Source organism: Fringilla coelebs (genome assembly GCF_963513975.1).
Source record: "Fringilla coelebs genome assembly, chromosome: 7".
NCBI classification, from domain to species: Eukaryota; Metazoa; Chordata; class Aves; order Passeriformes; family Fringillidae; genus Fringilla; species Fringilla coelebs.
In genome coordinates, this window is record NC_140035.1 from 25,969,824 (window position 1) to 25,986,573 (window position 16,750).

A 16,750-nucleotide genomic window follows, 5' to 3' on the forward strand; every position below is an offset into this window, starting at 1 on the left:
GTGAGACTTAAAAGTCCTCAAATCCCACCGCAGAAAATTGGATGGCTTCCTTGTCCTCCGCTTTCTTTCCCTAATCTGCCACATTGGGATTTGCTAGAAAATACAGGGCCTCAAAAGCTGGTGAAAGGTCATGATCAGGAAACCATCTACAACAGTCTGAAGCAAGCTGAAGAGTTGAATTGGTGCAAGCATGTAGGAACAGAGAAGAGGTCTGGCCCTGTCACTTAGATGCAGTCAGATTAATGAAGATAGAAGGTACCCAGATCCTCCAAAAATGTGAAAGCAAAAGGGAAAAGAAAGATAAGGATGGGGTGCTATTCCTACAGAGCAGACCAAAATATTTTTTTGCATTTTCAACTTCTAAAATTGACTGGTGGTGACAATTATCCTCCTTAATTTAGACGCCTAAGGGATTTTATTAAAGATTGTACATAAATAAAGTCCTATTTACAAAGAAGTTTCTTTCTCACCAACCACCTTAATCCTTTGGGGCTGACTGTACAGAAGGGGGTGCTTTTGTCTGCTCTCCATCATTTGGGAGAACCTGCAACCTTCAGGGATTTGCCTGGGATCCTCATGCAAAACTGGAATCTCAGTGGAGTGCCAGAGGAAAGGAAATATTTCAGCCCATTGAGTAGGGACTCTCCAATTGAGCCAGCCAAAGGAGAATGCCAAGGTAAGAGCTTCTGTGTTGCTACAGCCAACACCAGAGGGTGCAGGGCATTCATTGAAATAGGAAAGGCCTATTTTAACCTGTACTCTGCTTTTGAATCCAGGAGTCCCACATTCCAGAAATATGTGCACCAGGCTTGGCTACTACAGATAACAGATGAGGTGTTTTGTTGTGATAGAAAATAAAGAATCCAGGGAATAGGGAAAAAAAGAGAAATGTCTGATTTTCTTAGCAAATGTTAAGATTGTGCTTGAAAATTGAAAGTGTGCTAACCAGAGATTTTTCAACAAAATATTTCCAGCTTTGGGGAAGAGAATGCTGTCCAATTCTCTTCCAATGTTGCCAAGAGAAGGATGTGCATCACTTCACCATGGTACCATTAAAAAAAAAATGATACAACCTTGCAGTTGTATTTCCAAAGCACATCCTATTGTCATTTTGTGCTTATTATCAGTTGAGAAGTCTTAGCTCCTGTGTTCCTCGTTCACAGATTATTACCAATTGGTGTAACTAAATCTGCCTAACTCCTGCAGGTTCCCCAGAGCATTGTCCTTCCAGACCCACCACTCATTTACAGTAAGACCCGTCTGTTGCTGGGCACTGGAGCAGGTGTCACTAATTAGCACCTCTCCCCACAGAAGCTACATTCCCTAAATTTCTGTTTAGTTTAGGATGTGACTTGTAATTCTTTATATTTGTTTATTCTGTCTTTGGAACTGTAAGAAACCAGACAAGTCCATCTGACCCATGACTGTGAGCTATCTTTAAGCAAGTGAGGTTTGACCACAAGTGTTCTGTAGCCATTTGCTGGCGAGCTGCAGCGAAGCTCCTTGGTGCCACCAGCAGCAGATGGCAGTGCCCTCTGGGAAACAATGTCCACATGCTGACCTTGCCAAAGCCAACCCAAGCCTGGGCTGCCACCAAACGCTTTCCAAAGCTAGCCCATGATTACACTGGTAGAAAATTGCTGCCAGTCAGGGCTTCTTTTCTGGATCAGAGACATTGCACAGCTTCTATGCCTAGAGCCAGAGAGTAAGTGAGCTAATTTTGCTGATTGTGGGTATCCTTTGATAGAAAGGTTTATCACTGAAAGGTTTATCACTTTTGATAGAAAGGTTTATACAACGGGGTGTGTACTAAAGTTAACTAGCAGGCTTTTGTGGAATGGCTCAGCTCCTCACTAGTTCTTGTTGTAATAACATCCATCAGGCATGGGAAGATACCTGTGAACATGCACTGAGGCAAGAGGATATGGGAGGATTTTACCTCCAGCATCACCAGCATTCAATAATTATAGAAATGGAGGGGAAGCCTTTGCCAGGAAAAAAAAATTTGGCAATAATCATTACCTAAAAGAATGTCTGCTGATTATACCTGGGGGTACAGCTCCTTAGATCTGTTAGCAATGGCTCACCCCCTTCCCCAAATGAACATTGTGTGGAAGCAGCACCTTGCCCCCAGTGTCACTGCAGAACTGACGTCCCACAGGAGTGCTCACAGCCCCTCTTAGGAACTATCATTGCACAAGCAAGGCACAATCATGAAAAGGCCAAAACTACAGCAATGATGTTTAAAACCTTACACAGGCTCTATATTTCACATACCCTCCCAATTTGCTGACTTCTATGTGTATCTGTTGAGCTTGTACAAGAGTGACATGTATGGCTGGCAAAAATCACTGCAGAGCCAGTGCATTTTACCAACCATGCTTTTCAAAGGAAAATTTTAAAGAAAAATATAGTGTGGATGTCTCTGCTGAAACTCCCCTTATTTCATGAATCCTGGCTTTCTCTCTCCTGCATTCCTTTGTTGCCTTTTCTGGCCCTTGAGAGTTTTGCTTTATAATGAAGTATGGAAAGAGCTGCATTCTGGTTTCTTGTATATTAGCAGAAGCATTATTCTACTGAGACTATAGTGGGACTTTGGACTCACTCATGCAAAACAAAATGTTGTCATAAAAAAACTAGAAAATCCGTCTATTCCTTGTCACTTCTCCCCAGTGACTTTACCGAGATCCATGCTTCTTCCCTTTCTTTCTCACAGTTAAACACCTGTATTGTGCCTGCTTTATTATATAATCAGTACTGTGAAGGTTTAATTACTTTTGGTCATTCAGGTTATTGAAAAAAACCAAGGGCATCCTAGTTATGAGTAATAGTGTTCTATATTATTCTTGTTAACATTTTGTCTGTAGTACAAAAATAAAGATTGACAAAAGGACCATCAGTGATCTCATTCCATTTCACACAAGGAGCTCCTCTCTCTGCTAATTTTTCCTCCATGCTATGTTAATTTGATACAGTCCTCAGGCTCTAACAAGTTAGCAACACTGCCCTCATTAAGGAAAGTGAACATGTCACAAGGGAACTATATTATTAAATGAATGTGTGTAGCCTCATTTCTTAGAGCATCACATGATGGAAGAGCAAAAACCTACAGTTTTGAGAGGATGGTAGAAAACACCTCTGGCAAATCACCTTCTGGGGAAACATTTGCAATTCAAGTTGTTATTTCCTGATAAGCTGCTTATGTTCCAAATATCATTCTTTTGTGCAGATTCTATTCCAAGTGAAAAACTCTCAGACTTAAATATCTTACACTGCGTATGAAAATTGGGAGGAGTCTTAACCAGAACAAACCTGCTCAGAAACACAGAATGTTCTCAGTTTGTTCCAGACAATTTTCCAAACACAGTCTGGGGGCCTACTTCAGACAGAAAGGTCAGGGTCTGATTGAAAATCAAAGTATACTGAGCTGGTTTGGGGCTCCCTTTAGCCAACAAGTAGTATGTATATGTGGTCTTTATAAGCTTTACCTCTTTGCCCATGGCTTCTTTTAGTTTCATCTAGAGCTGGGTTTCCTTGACTGGGAATGTCTGTGATATCCAGTTGGATCATACACAAAAACAACAGCAGAGCCCATTGCTTTATTGAGACATGTTGTTTTAACAATTTCCTTCCTCATAAATGGCTGGCCAAGGCTGCTTTGTTTTCATCACCACTAAGCTGAGAGGGGACAAATAATACGATAAAATTACCAGGGGTTATGATTGGGCATCAGGATTAGTAAACTTGGGTAGTCTTAATGAAGATGTTGTCTAGAATGCATTTTATGTTTCTTGTATCTGTCTCCCAACAAATCTTTATGATCCTTGTTGCTATAAAATATAAAGGAATAATTTGATGACAACCTGTCATCACTTGCTCCTGCCTGCCAAATCTCATGGGGTCTGTTTATGTGCATGGAAGGCATTCATAAAACCCACTTACTTTCTGCAAGCTGGCAAATAATATGAGTGCACTATTCAGAAGTGGCCAGCAGAAAGGGTAAGTGCAATGTCACCATCACACCTTTTCATTCACCTGAATACTCTGACCTGAGGCACATCCCATCACAGCTGCACTCTGTTGCATGGGAATGCCTCAAATGAAGGCAACATACTTTAGGGAGAGGTGGTTAAGATTGCATAGTATCAACTGCAACAGAAAATCCCTAGAAAAGGGATAGCATTTGTGGAAATGTTGGATATTCATTGTGATGACAAAGATGAAGTTGCACTGGCTTTAACTGTGGGAATGAAGAAATGGATAAGTCACAGACAGACTAATCATGCCATTTTCCCAGCTTCATCTTTTCCTGCATGAGTGTCTAGAAAAGACACTCATGTTTTTAAAATGCAAGCTCTTCCTGTTCTCAAACACTCATGCAGCTTTACCTGGGAGAGTTCTAGGAGGAATAGGATTACTGATGAATGTTACTTATCTCTGATTAGTGAGGCACAGGGCGGAAGAAGGATAAAATTAATGAGGGAGATACTGAGCAAAAGCAATAACTAGACAGCAAGGAACACACAAGTAGGTAACACATTCTGTGATAATTAGGTGAAAAAGTCTGTTGGCCAGAGACAGATAACACAAGTTCCCATCCTAAGACTGCCTTTATGTCATTTACTGCTTATGCCAGGGCAGGTCAATCAACTGACTGCAGTAAGTATTCCCCATCCACTACCATTGCCTAACACACAAAAAATAAATGTTTGTGTTTTATGTCTGTGTTCCTAGTTTCTAAACACAAAAGATAAATGCATGAATCTATGAAAAGGCCTCTTTACTCCAAATTTTATCTTCTCATTTCAGTCACTATTTCTGCAAAGTCTTTAGATTTGCCTCTTGGGACCTTTTTTCCACTGAACTACCCAGCTAAAAACAAATGAAAGAGTTTTAGGGTTTTTTACTCAGATTTTGTGGGGGATTATGCTTTAGCTTCCACTTGAAAAATGAGTCTTCACTTGGATTAAAAATGTCCCTTGTGGCTGACCACTTGTGATACTGGAATTGCTTGTGAATTTGTTGGTGTTTGCTTCACCAGTTTCTTGTGACATTGCTCTGAACCAATCACAGTGTGATTGTGAAAACACATCATTATGTAGATGTAGAAATCTGGGAAAGCCAGCTCCATGTCAAACACTTGACTAGGAAGTATTATTAAAGGGTCATACATAGGGATAACAAACCATCCCACACCAGAAGAATATAATTCTACTGGGGACATGATTGCATAAGACTGCACTGCCAAAATGCATTGCTTGGCATTGCTCCCATTTCAGAGACAGGTATTAAGCTACTTGTGCATGGAAAAATCTATCCTGATGTATTTTGTCTGCTATCCAAAAAATCCCATACATTTCAGAAACTTGTTAGTGCTTTAAACTCCCAAAATATTATCCAAGGATATTCTTAGCATCCAAGCAACTGACAATCAATACCAGTCTTGAAGAGCAAGATGAAGAACAAAGTTTAATAGCAGTTATTCATGGAAAGCAATCTAAACCATTTTTTCACATAGAGTGCCAAATTTAAAGCATTCTTGAACACTAAGGCCATCTCCATCATGATGATCCTGTGTCTTATTGAGTAGGACCAGAGTATTACTCACTTTTTGTGACTTTTTGAGTTATCAAGGACATGCTGGGCAAACAGCCAAGGTAATACAAGTTCCATAACAATAATCCATACTGAAAGTTAACATGATGGCTACTACATGATGGCTATGCCAGTTGGAGGAGGGCAAGACCTTCCAGCTCTGGTAACTGCTTGACTTAGGTTTTTTTTACAGCATAAGAATCTTTATAAAGTAAAGCATGTATCTTGCAAGTGGGAGAGAAGTCATGCAAGGTAATCAGCAAAGAAATGGAATGAAATAGCAGAATGATGAGGTGGAGAAGCAGTGAATCCAAAAGCAGTTTGGACACATTTTTTAGGGAAAAAAGTCAGTAAAACTCTTATGGCTTCATCTGCACATAGGACTGTCATTGTGTGTGCCAGCAGAACAGATCAAGAGATTGATAGGAGTCCTGTTCTATTTAAAGGACAAGGAAATGTGTGGAATCAAAGTTAGAAATGGAAAATGGAAGACTATCTGTCTCCTAGGATTGCTCTTTAGGGTGCATTCCTGGGTGTGGTCGTCTACTTGAGTCAATAAAGTCTCAAGCTTTCCTCCTCTGTGTCCTCTTTCAGGAGTTGTACATTTGCCCTTCAGTTTTCAACCTTTTCCAATATGTCTGACTCTGTTCAGCAGATAGAGTTTTCATCTATATACTCGTTTTGTTCATTCAGCAAGGTTTACTTGTCTTAGTTACTTCTGTGGATTTCATGGACTCCCAAAGATCCAGGACAGCCACTGGCTTCACCTGTTGATTATCTTGTGACACAGTGTCTCATGGATTAAAAATGAGCAAGTTCCAGGAACTGTCACTTCCATTAGACCGCATGGATAAGATGGGTCATGACGTTTTTTTTTCAGTAGTAATACATAGGTTTTGTCCAGCCTACTTGTGTAGGATCCCTCAAATTGGGCAGTCTTGTCAGTCCCCCTGATGTTATTCTTCAGTCCAGTTGAAGGTTTTCTTAGAGGATCTATGTTGATGGAAAACTCACCAGAAAAGAACAAGTTATTCATTTTCTGAATCAGCTAACATGGCACTTGCCCGTGGTGTAAAGTTTCAGGGACAGGCCATTTATTTTACCACCCTGTACATCAAATATAACAACACCTACTGCAGAACTATTTTTGGGTTCTATTTAAACAGCAAAAATACTCTTTTCATGGGACTGCAGTACCTCCAGTGAGGCCAACACAGTGAAGCCCACATGGCTACTGGAAGTGTTACTCTTAGTAGAAAGTGAAGCTACTCAACAAAGCACATGTGAACTGAAGGGAAAGAGATCCCACGTACATAAGGTACCTGGCAAGATGGACCACAGAGCACAGAATGGGCCCTACTCAGAGCCCTGTATTCAAACTGAGACATAAAACTTTAAAATGGAAAAGGGTTTCAAAGGAAAAGAAATTGTTTCCAAGCTCGGATCTACTCTGAAAATACATAGCATCCTAGAGCTAATCAATATTTTCTGCCTATCACATTTCTTCCACAAAGGATTTGCAGTAATGTAGTGCAAATTTCTCATTCTGCTTTTCTAAAGAAAAAACACGAAAATTATTTAATAGAACATTTAACAGGTATTCCAGTGAAATACACCCTACTTTGAAGATCACTTGTTTTTTGAGAGACCTTAGATTTCTATATGCAGTGCAGCAGGTTTTACTTAAAGGGCTAAACCCAAATGTTGACATGGTGCCATAGTATTCTTTGAAATTACTGACTCCACCTCTTTCTCAGTTTAAAAGACACAAATATTTGAGAGAAACCCACCAGGAGCATTACTATGATCCTGTGTCAGGAGGAGGCTGCAGTGAGCTGGTGAGGAGTTTTGACCTCACAGAAAGCCAGAGTGTCTCAGAGAACTCTTCACTAAAGAACAACAGCGTGTTCTATACCAGGAGTGGAAACAGAAGCTGCTTAAGAAGAAATCATCCTCTTTGTTGAGTAGACATTTTTTCTAGATGAAAAGGAAAAGAATTTGTAACACCACAATGTACCTCCAAGATGTAAATATTGTAAATAAGTACTGTTTAATATGTTTGAGAAGAATAGATAGATGACTAGAATTTAAAAGGCAATGTTAAACTTGCTATACTGACTATTCCAAATTTAAGCTTGAAATTAGTCCAGCACACCAACAGTGTCTAAGAAATTTCTAAGGTTTCTGTCGCCATGGTAGCTGAGTGGCAATGGGTTTAATCCTGCACTCATTGAGTCCATAGTCAGACTTCTCCTGGCCTTAGCAATGCTGGATCTGACCCTGTAAATCCTAACATACTTGAGTCCACAGCTTGATTTCTAAAACCTTTTTTACCCACTTTCCCACGGCAAATTGGGTTGGGAATTCTGTGGAAACCATTCACTTGAAAGATGTCCGGGGGAGATTTCTTTCATTCAGCAACAAATCCCTGACTGATTAAAAGAACTATGTTGACAGCCCTACAGGAAGCCATGCCATCCACTCCTTGGGCAGCAGGCACTTTTGGCAACATGTGCCAATTTAGAGAACAGGGAACAGTAAGGGAGAGGAATCAGGAGTCAGACAAGGTCCCTGGAAACTTCCAAGCCATTTTAAAAAGAAGGGAATTGTTGCCTTGGTTAGTGCAATTCCCGGTCTCCCACAGCCAACTAGACAAATCAACCATTATACTAAAATATTTATATTGTCCTCAGTGGATGATAATAAAATGTAATGATTAGATAATATGCAGGAGCACACATTATAACTACTCAACAAAATCACCAGGTCTGTGGTATAAAGATGCCTCTAAAAGCCCAGGGCCATAGACATAAACACTTAGACTCTAATCACCTTCTGTTTTTATCCTCTTTTCCTCAAGAAATAAGGCCTGAGAGATCATACTGTCTATCTCTCAGCCTTTCCTTAATAACTCGTGAACCAGCTGGCTGCTTTCAGCCAAACTGGCAATGTGAAAGAGGTCACAAAAGCAAGAAGTTCTTGCAAGCTGCATAAGAAAGGGTGGCTGCATGAAGCACAAACCCCATGTTTGTGCCTCTAAGAGGGAAAGGGGTGCGCCCTGAGGGCATGAGGGCAGTAATTAGGACGTGTTTGAAAAGAGCTGGGGGGGGGGGGGGTGCTCTTCAAGAGAAGAGTAGAGGAAATTGTGGGTGCCTTTTGGCACACTTCTGATGGAAATTGAAGAGAAGTGGGTTACAGACTGTGTGTGGGCAGGGACACAATTTCTGAGAAAACTAGACTTCATTAATTCTGCTGCTTGGTTGTATTATTGTTTTCTGTAAAAATGATGAGGATTATTAGACATAGCTGGTAATTGCATTACCAACATGAAAAGGCCTTAACAAAGCCACAAGGGGATGATGAGAAAAGAAGCTCCAATATGAGAAACTGCGCAAAATGTCATACAGAAGAGGAGCCAAGATCAACATATGACTTACAGTGTATGTTGACTAAAGTAATGTATGTGCTGAAAGCCCTCAAAAATAGGAAAGAGCCTGCAGGGCATTTAGAGTAAGGGTGGCACCTTCATAAATTGGTGTATGTTTTTGGACATACACCAATGGGTTCAGCCAAAGGTTGTTCTGAGAGTTCTTTGATCCCTTGGAAGTTGGACAAACTAAAAGACCTTATGCATTGCACTGTGGCTTCCTGTGGAAGTGTTAACTCAGAGCTGACCATTGCATGCTGTAGAAAAACGCTGTAACAAGTTCCAGTTTTGCAGGAATATGCTTAGAGCATCAGGATAAATACTTAGAGATAAAGCAAGCATCAGCCCTAAGAAACCACATCCTTCTCTGAGATCTGAGATGAGGCCTGTGAGAAATGAGGAAGCTACAAACTACGCAGGAGCTGCCCTTATGGAAATGACTGAAGAGTCAGATTCTGCTCCCATTTGTGGTTTAAAAAGGAAGAGCAAGCCTGTAGAAATGATGGGCTTTTTTCCAATGTAAAGGCAATCTGGAAATAAAACCCACTTTTTACAAGTTTAGCTCCTGCTGAAAACACTGTCTCACTCTTCAATTGTTAAACTACAGCTTTTTAAAAAGCAAACAGAAGGCGAGGCAAGGAGGGAATAATACAGTAAGGAAGATCTGTTAAACACATACCCCATATCTTCAACAGATGACAGGATGATAATTTGAACAACTTTTTCTGTGTCACAAGGCTCAAAGGGACTACTGATTCCCTTTCCTACAATGACTCAAGTGAGGATTTCCCTTTTTGTTATTAGTCTAGTTGCTATTTTTCCTCCTACCCATTTTGTTGCTTAGGAGACTGCTAGTCATGAAAAAAACTCCACAAAGAAAACAAATTTAAAAACAGAACCACAAAAAAAAACCCCAAAACAAAAACAAACAAACAAAAACCAAAACAAAACCCCAAGCCAAAACATAACAAAACCCAAACAAACAAAATACCAGCAAGGCTCAGTCCTGCCACTGCTATCCCAATTTATAGAATGCTAAATGCTTTTGCCTCCTGGGATCTGCCTGCACAGAAGGAACTTGCTGTATTAGTATAAATAGTTGCCAAGGAAGTAATTTTTCAGGCACAGATACAGTTTGCTCTCCAAAAGTCAGGTATAGATTTATTTTTTGCCTCTTTGGAGCAGTTTCTCCAGCTGAATCATGTAACTGGGCACTGACTTCTGTGGCAGAGGGTTGTTTGGAAGACAGAGTCATAAAACACAGCAGCAATTTCCCTGTCAATACATTAGGACTGCGGAGTTCTATAATAAGTATACTTACTTCCCTATGTAAATATGAGAACAAATTCTTTTCCCAGAGAGGTTGTTTAGTACACATTCTAGTTCAGTATGATTATGATGCCCCACAATAACTTTCCTGCCCTTGATACCGAAATAACGAGAAAAGAACTAATGTAGATATAGCAATAGCAGTAGTTATGCTAAGGCTTAAAAAGCAGCAGTTCACAAGCAGGCCCTGGGAAACAGGCCTGGGAATGTACTAAGAACCACAAACTAATAATTAAAGGATCTAGTAGAGCATGCAGAACACAGTGAAATAATAAATCAATGATAAAGGGTCCTGGTGGTGGGAAGACAAGCAAGGGGGATTAAAGGGGGGTAACCTATAGTTTTGAGTAGACAAGCGTATAGAATTTATGACTTTTAGAAATAATATCTACAAGGTTTATGTAACTGCATTGTGTACGGTTTATGTAACTGCATTGTGTACTTCTGTAAAAGGATATAAAAACCTGACGAAAAAGGGGAACGGTGGGCTCTGACTTTGAGACGATAGTCCTCAGACCCCAGGGCCCTCAATAAAGCACCGCACTAAACAACCTAGTTGTTTCGTGTCTCTCTGTCGGGCAACAGTTTTCTGGCGACCGCGGCAGGACTCCGAGGGCTGCTGGGGCGGTTCGCGTCCTGATCCACTCCACGCCGGCACCGAGTGATTCTCGGGGAGTCATTGGTTCGTGCCCGACCCCGCGCCTGTCGGACAACTGCAGGAGGTAAGCCCGAAGGTGCTTTATTTTTTGGTATTGGTATTGGGTGCCTGCCCGTAAGACGAAGCATCGGCTCCGCTGGGTTGGGCTAAAGACGTCTTGGGTAAAGCCTAGGCGCCGGCTGTAAGACGCGGCGAAAGCCTCGCTGGTCCGGCACTTGTTCCCCCGCGGCGTCGGAGGGTGACAAGTTGGTTGGTTGGTTGGTCTATCCTTCTATCTGCATAGATTTTCTTTCTTTTCCTGTCTATTCTGTTTGGGAATGATGCCTTTGAAAACGTTTAAAAAAAAAAACAAAAAAAAAAAACAAAAAAAAAAAAAAAAAAAACAAAAAAAAAAAAAAAAACAAAAAAACAACAACAAAAAAAACCTCTAGCAAGTTCCGGGATAGAAATCCCGGACGATTCGCCTTTGGGCTGTTTATTACAACATTGGAATGCGGGGAATTTTGGTCAAGAACTAAGTAAAAGGAAATTGATTGATTTTTGTAATAATGTGTGGCCTTTATATGAACCCGATGGTATGCAATGGCCTAGAAATGGTACACTGAATCCTGACATTATTACACCTTTGATGCATTTCCTACAAAATAATGAAAAATGGGATGAAATACCGTATTTAGACCTCTTTTATTATTTGAAAGACAAACCAGAGTGGCAAAAGGAGTGCGGAATCATGGTTTTGAAAACATTAAAGTTGAATTGTGAAGGATGTAATGGATGGCAGAAAGAGAAGGAATGCTCGGTTAGGTTTTCGGAACCTGAGGAGGATGTTTCTTTGTTGGTAGCCCCTAGTGCCCCTCCGATGGAGGAACGGGACTTTGGAGAAAGTGTGCCAGAGGTAGAAAGGGAGGATCGGGAAGCAAAGGTAGAAACCGCAGATATACCACGAACCCCCCCTTAGTGAAAGAACTCGGAGAGGGCGGTGGGAGGTAGAAAGAAAGAAAAAGGAAGGGGGTGCTCATTTAATGGCCAGTTTTTTGTTTTCTGGCCTTGATACTTATATTGAATGTTCAATTTGCTGTTCTGCAAGAGACTTTTTCAGAATGTGACATGAAATAGAGGTTCTGTGAATAATGGCTTATGGGGAGCACTGTTCTGTTACAGATTGATTAAGAGCACAGAGGTACCGCAAGAGATTGTTCGTACACTGAGCGTGTCTAGCCAAAAAGGCTAGAAGTTTTTCTTGAAGTTTTGTTGTCATAGCAAATTGAACTGAAGACATGTTTACTCTTTTATGGGTCTTCATATCACATCTTTATCCAAACTACACCAGGCAATATTCTGAACTGTTAACTAAGTGTTTAAAAACAAGACATTTAATTGAATTATCCTTAGTGAGCAGGTTTTAAAGTTGTTTTGATGTAATTTTAACAGACTTTTGGCAAACACATATTTCTTAATATAGTAGATTTATTTAAAAAAAAAAAAAAAAAAAAAAAAAAAAAAAAAAACCCAACTCTTTGAAAGGTAAGCCAATTGTCATGTGTCTTGCATCACAGTGCATTCTTGCCATAAATTGCTTGTAATGCTGAAGAGGGCTTTTTTTAAAATGTATGAATGAATGTCAGACCTCAGAGTTGAAAGATGCACGAACCTTTGTTTGCTCCCCAAATTAATTTGAATGTTAAACATGAAATCTAGCTGCTTATTCAATTTGTAGAACACAGTTTTCTTCACTTAGATTCTGATATTCGAAACTAGAAAAGATAAGTTTGTTTTCATGTATGTACTGTGTGTATGTACCATATAATACACGCAGGTTGTCATTTAAGCGGCTGGAAATAATATGAGAGGAGGGAGCCGAGGACGTGGACTAAGAAGGGGAAAAGGGATAGCAAGGGGGGGGAGGCCGATGGGTACGGGAGGACTTATGGGTCAATTGAATATGGGAAGGGGAAGAATGCAGCTAGGAATAGATCAATGTGCTTTATGTAAAAATAGAGGGCATTGGAAAAATGAGTGTCCTCTCAACCAAGGAATGGGTTTTGGGGGAGGAATTATAGCTAGTGGGGATGGAAATCAGGGGATGATGAATAATACAGGTGCTTTCCCGGGAAATCCACAAGGGGTTGCCCAAGCCTTTATGATGGGGAATTATCAAAATTCAAGTTGACTAGATGAGGACCTTAAAGTAGTAATGGAAGTAGATGGGGAACCGTTAGAATTTAGAGTAGATACAGGGGCATCATACTCAGCTGTTAACACTAAGCTAGGACCTTTGAGTGATTCCACTATCCAAGTAGTGGGGGTTACGGGACAAGTTGAGGAAAGAACGTTTTTGCGACCATTAGATATAAAATTTGGGGGGAAAGAATTTGACCATCAATTTTTATATATGCCAAATAGCCCAGAATCGCTATTCGGGAGGGATCTATTGTCAATGTTAGAGGCAAAGATAATATTTGAAAAAGGTAGAGTAAGATTGGAATTTCCCGAGGAGAATATTGCTAAGTTGTTCGTAGTAAAAGAAGTTGAAGCAGCAGAAATACCACAAGAAATAGAGCAAGCTGTAGTACCATGGGTATGGGAAACGGGAGCACCTGGAAAATCAAAAGCAGCATAACCGGTTGTAATAGAACTAAAGGAAGGAGCCTCCCCAGTAAGGGTGAGACAATATCCTTTGAAATTGGAAGCACGAATAGGAATAGCACCCATGATTGAACAGTCTCTTAGCTTGGGAATTTTACAGGAATGTGAGTCAGAATTCAATACTCCAATATTCCCAGTCAGAAAGCCAAATGGTAAGTATAGATTAGTTCAAGATTTAAGAGCAATTAATAACATCACTAAAGATATACACCCAGTTGTAGCTAATCCGTATACATTGTTGACAGCTGTGTCGGAAAAGTTTAAGTGGTTCACAGTAATTGACTTGAAAGATGCATTTTTCTGTATCCCCTTGGCACTTGAAAGTAGGAGATACTTTGCCTTTGAGTGGGAGAACCCAGACACGGGACGCAAGAAGCAGCTCACCTGGACGCGTCTACCACAAGGATTCAAACTCACCAACTATTTTTGGAAATCAATTGGCTCGAGAGTTAGAAGAATGGAAGACGACTCAGGTAAAAGAATCACCTTTCTTATTTGCTCTCCTACAATATGTTGATGACATCTTTATAGCTTCCACAGAAAAGGATGTTTGCCTCAGACTCACTATTGGATTACTTAATATGCTGGGACAAGCTGGATACCGAGTATCGAAAGAAAAAGCTCAGCTGGTAAGACCCCAGGTAATTTACCTAGGCTGCGAAATTTCACAAGGGGTGCGAAAGTTAGGAGTTAATCGAATACAAGCAATTTGCACCATACCCACACCACGAAATCCGCAAGAGTTAAGATCCTTTTTGGGCATGGTAGGGTGGTGCCGCTTGTGGATCCCGGAATTTGGACTAAAAGCAAAACCCCTGTATGAGGCAGCCAAAAGCCCTGTGTTTCAGTGGGGACAAACGCAAGAAAAGGCATTCCAGAGTTTGAAACAAGCCTTAAAGGAAGCCCCAGCACTAGGATTGCCAGATCTTACAAAACCTTTTCAACTATACGTAAATGAGAGACAAAGACTGGCAATAGGGGTTCTCACCCAAAAACTGGGCTCATGGAAACGCCCGGTAGGGTACTTCTCAAAGCAGCTAGACACTGTAAGCGCCGGATGGCCTGGTTGTCTTAGAGCTGTGGCAGCAACAGCGCTCCTAATTCGGGAAGCCAGAAAATTGACTCTGGGAAAAAGGATGGAAGTATTTGTTCCCCACATGGTCATTGCAGTCTTGGAACAAAAAGGGGGGCATTGGCTCTCGTCAAGCCGCATGTTACAATACCAGGCACTTCTCCGAGAACGGGACGACATTGAATTAAAAACAACTAATCATCTTAATCCAGCAGAATTTCTTAGGAGCAGCAGCCAGGGAGAAGGAGGCGAATTGACGCACGATTGCGTGGAAACCATTGAACAGGTGTATGCCAGCCGGAAAGACCTGAAAGATGAGCCTTTGGAAAATCCGGAATGGGAACTGTTTACAGACGGATCCAGCTTTGTGGAAAACGGAACCAGGTATGCGGGATACGCAGTAGTGACTTTGACACAAATAATAGAAGCTCGAGCCTTAACCCCGGGAACTTCAGCCCAGAAGGCCGAGATACAAGCTCTGGTAAGAGCCTTAGAATTGAGCCAAGGGAAAAGAGTAAATATTTGGACTGATTCAAAATATGCCTTTGGAGTAATACATGTACATGGAGCTCTGTGGAAAGAAAGAGGACTGCTAAATTCTCAAGGATCAGAAATTAAGCACAAAGAACAAATATTAGCACTATTGGAAGCAGTGCATAAACCTCAGGCAGTAGCAGTGATGCATGTAAGAGGACATCAAAATGAAGAAGGAAAGGCGTTCCAAGGAAACCAGTTGGCTGACAGAGTTGCCAAACAGGTTGCTCGAGAGGTATGGACACAATTAGCTTTATTACCAGCGCGATTTAACCCTGCCACTTCTTTTCTTGAGCAGAAACCATGGTATACACATGAAGATGAGAAACTTGCTCAATTTCTCCAGGCCCAGAAGAATGAAAAAGGATGGTATGTCACAGCTGTAGGTCAGGTTGTATTGCCAACAAAGGTAATGAAAACAGTTTTAGAAATCGAACATAACAAGTGCCATTGGGAGGCAGACGCATTAGTACAATTTTTAAAACATGAGGTGATTTCCAACCAGATGTTAACAATGGCAAAACGGATCAACGCCACGTGTCCAGTCTGTATTAAAAACAACCCAGTGACACGAAGGCAAATACAACTAGGAAAGTTACAAGTAGGGCCGCAACCAGGAGACTATTGGCAAATAGATTTCTCAGAGCTACCAAAAGCACAAGGGTACCGTTATTTACTGGTGTATGTGTGTACTTTTTCAGGGTGGCCGGAAGCTTTCCCATGCAGGACTAACCAGGCAAAGGAAGTAATTAAAACCTTACTACGAGAAATTATTCCTAGATTTGGGATCCCATTAGGAATGTCCTCAGATAGGGGACCTCACTTTGTAGCTGGAGTAGTCCAAGAGGTAGCCAGAGTATTAGGGATAGCTTGGGATCTCCATACGCCCTGGAGACCACAATCTAGCGGCCAGGTAGAGCGGATGAATCAGACATTAAAAGGGCAGATTAAGAAAATTTGTCAGGAAGCAAAGATACAGTGGCCTCAGGCACTACCTCTAGCCTTGCTAAGAATCAGGATTAAACCCAGAGAAAAGATAGGAGTAAGTCCATACGAAATTTTGTATGGCAAGCCATATCATGCTGCAACCTACAAAGGGGACCCTCACTTAGTAGGAGATCAAGTATTGCTGAGTTACATTTTGTCTCTAAATAAAGTTCTTACAGCGCTGCGAGGAACATTGCAGTGGAACCGGCCTCTGCCCTTGGAAAATCCTGTCCATGACATCCAGCCAGGAGATCAAGTATATGTGAAGAACTGGAATACAGAACCCTTGAAAGAAGTATGGGGCGGTCCTTACCAGGTGATCATGACTACCTACACGGCAGTGAAAGTCCAAGGGATCGAAAATTGGATTCACTACACTCGAATCAAGAAGGTCCCGTCAAGATGAGAAGTACAGCCTCTGTCAGCAACAAAAATGGTGTTCAGGGCAAGGCCTTAGCTCTTTTAACATTAGTCTGCATAATGCAGGTGGGAAAAGCGTTTG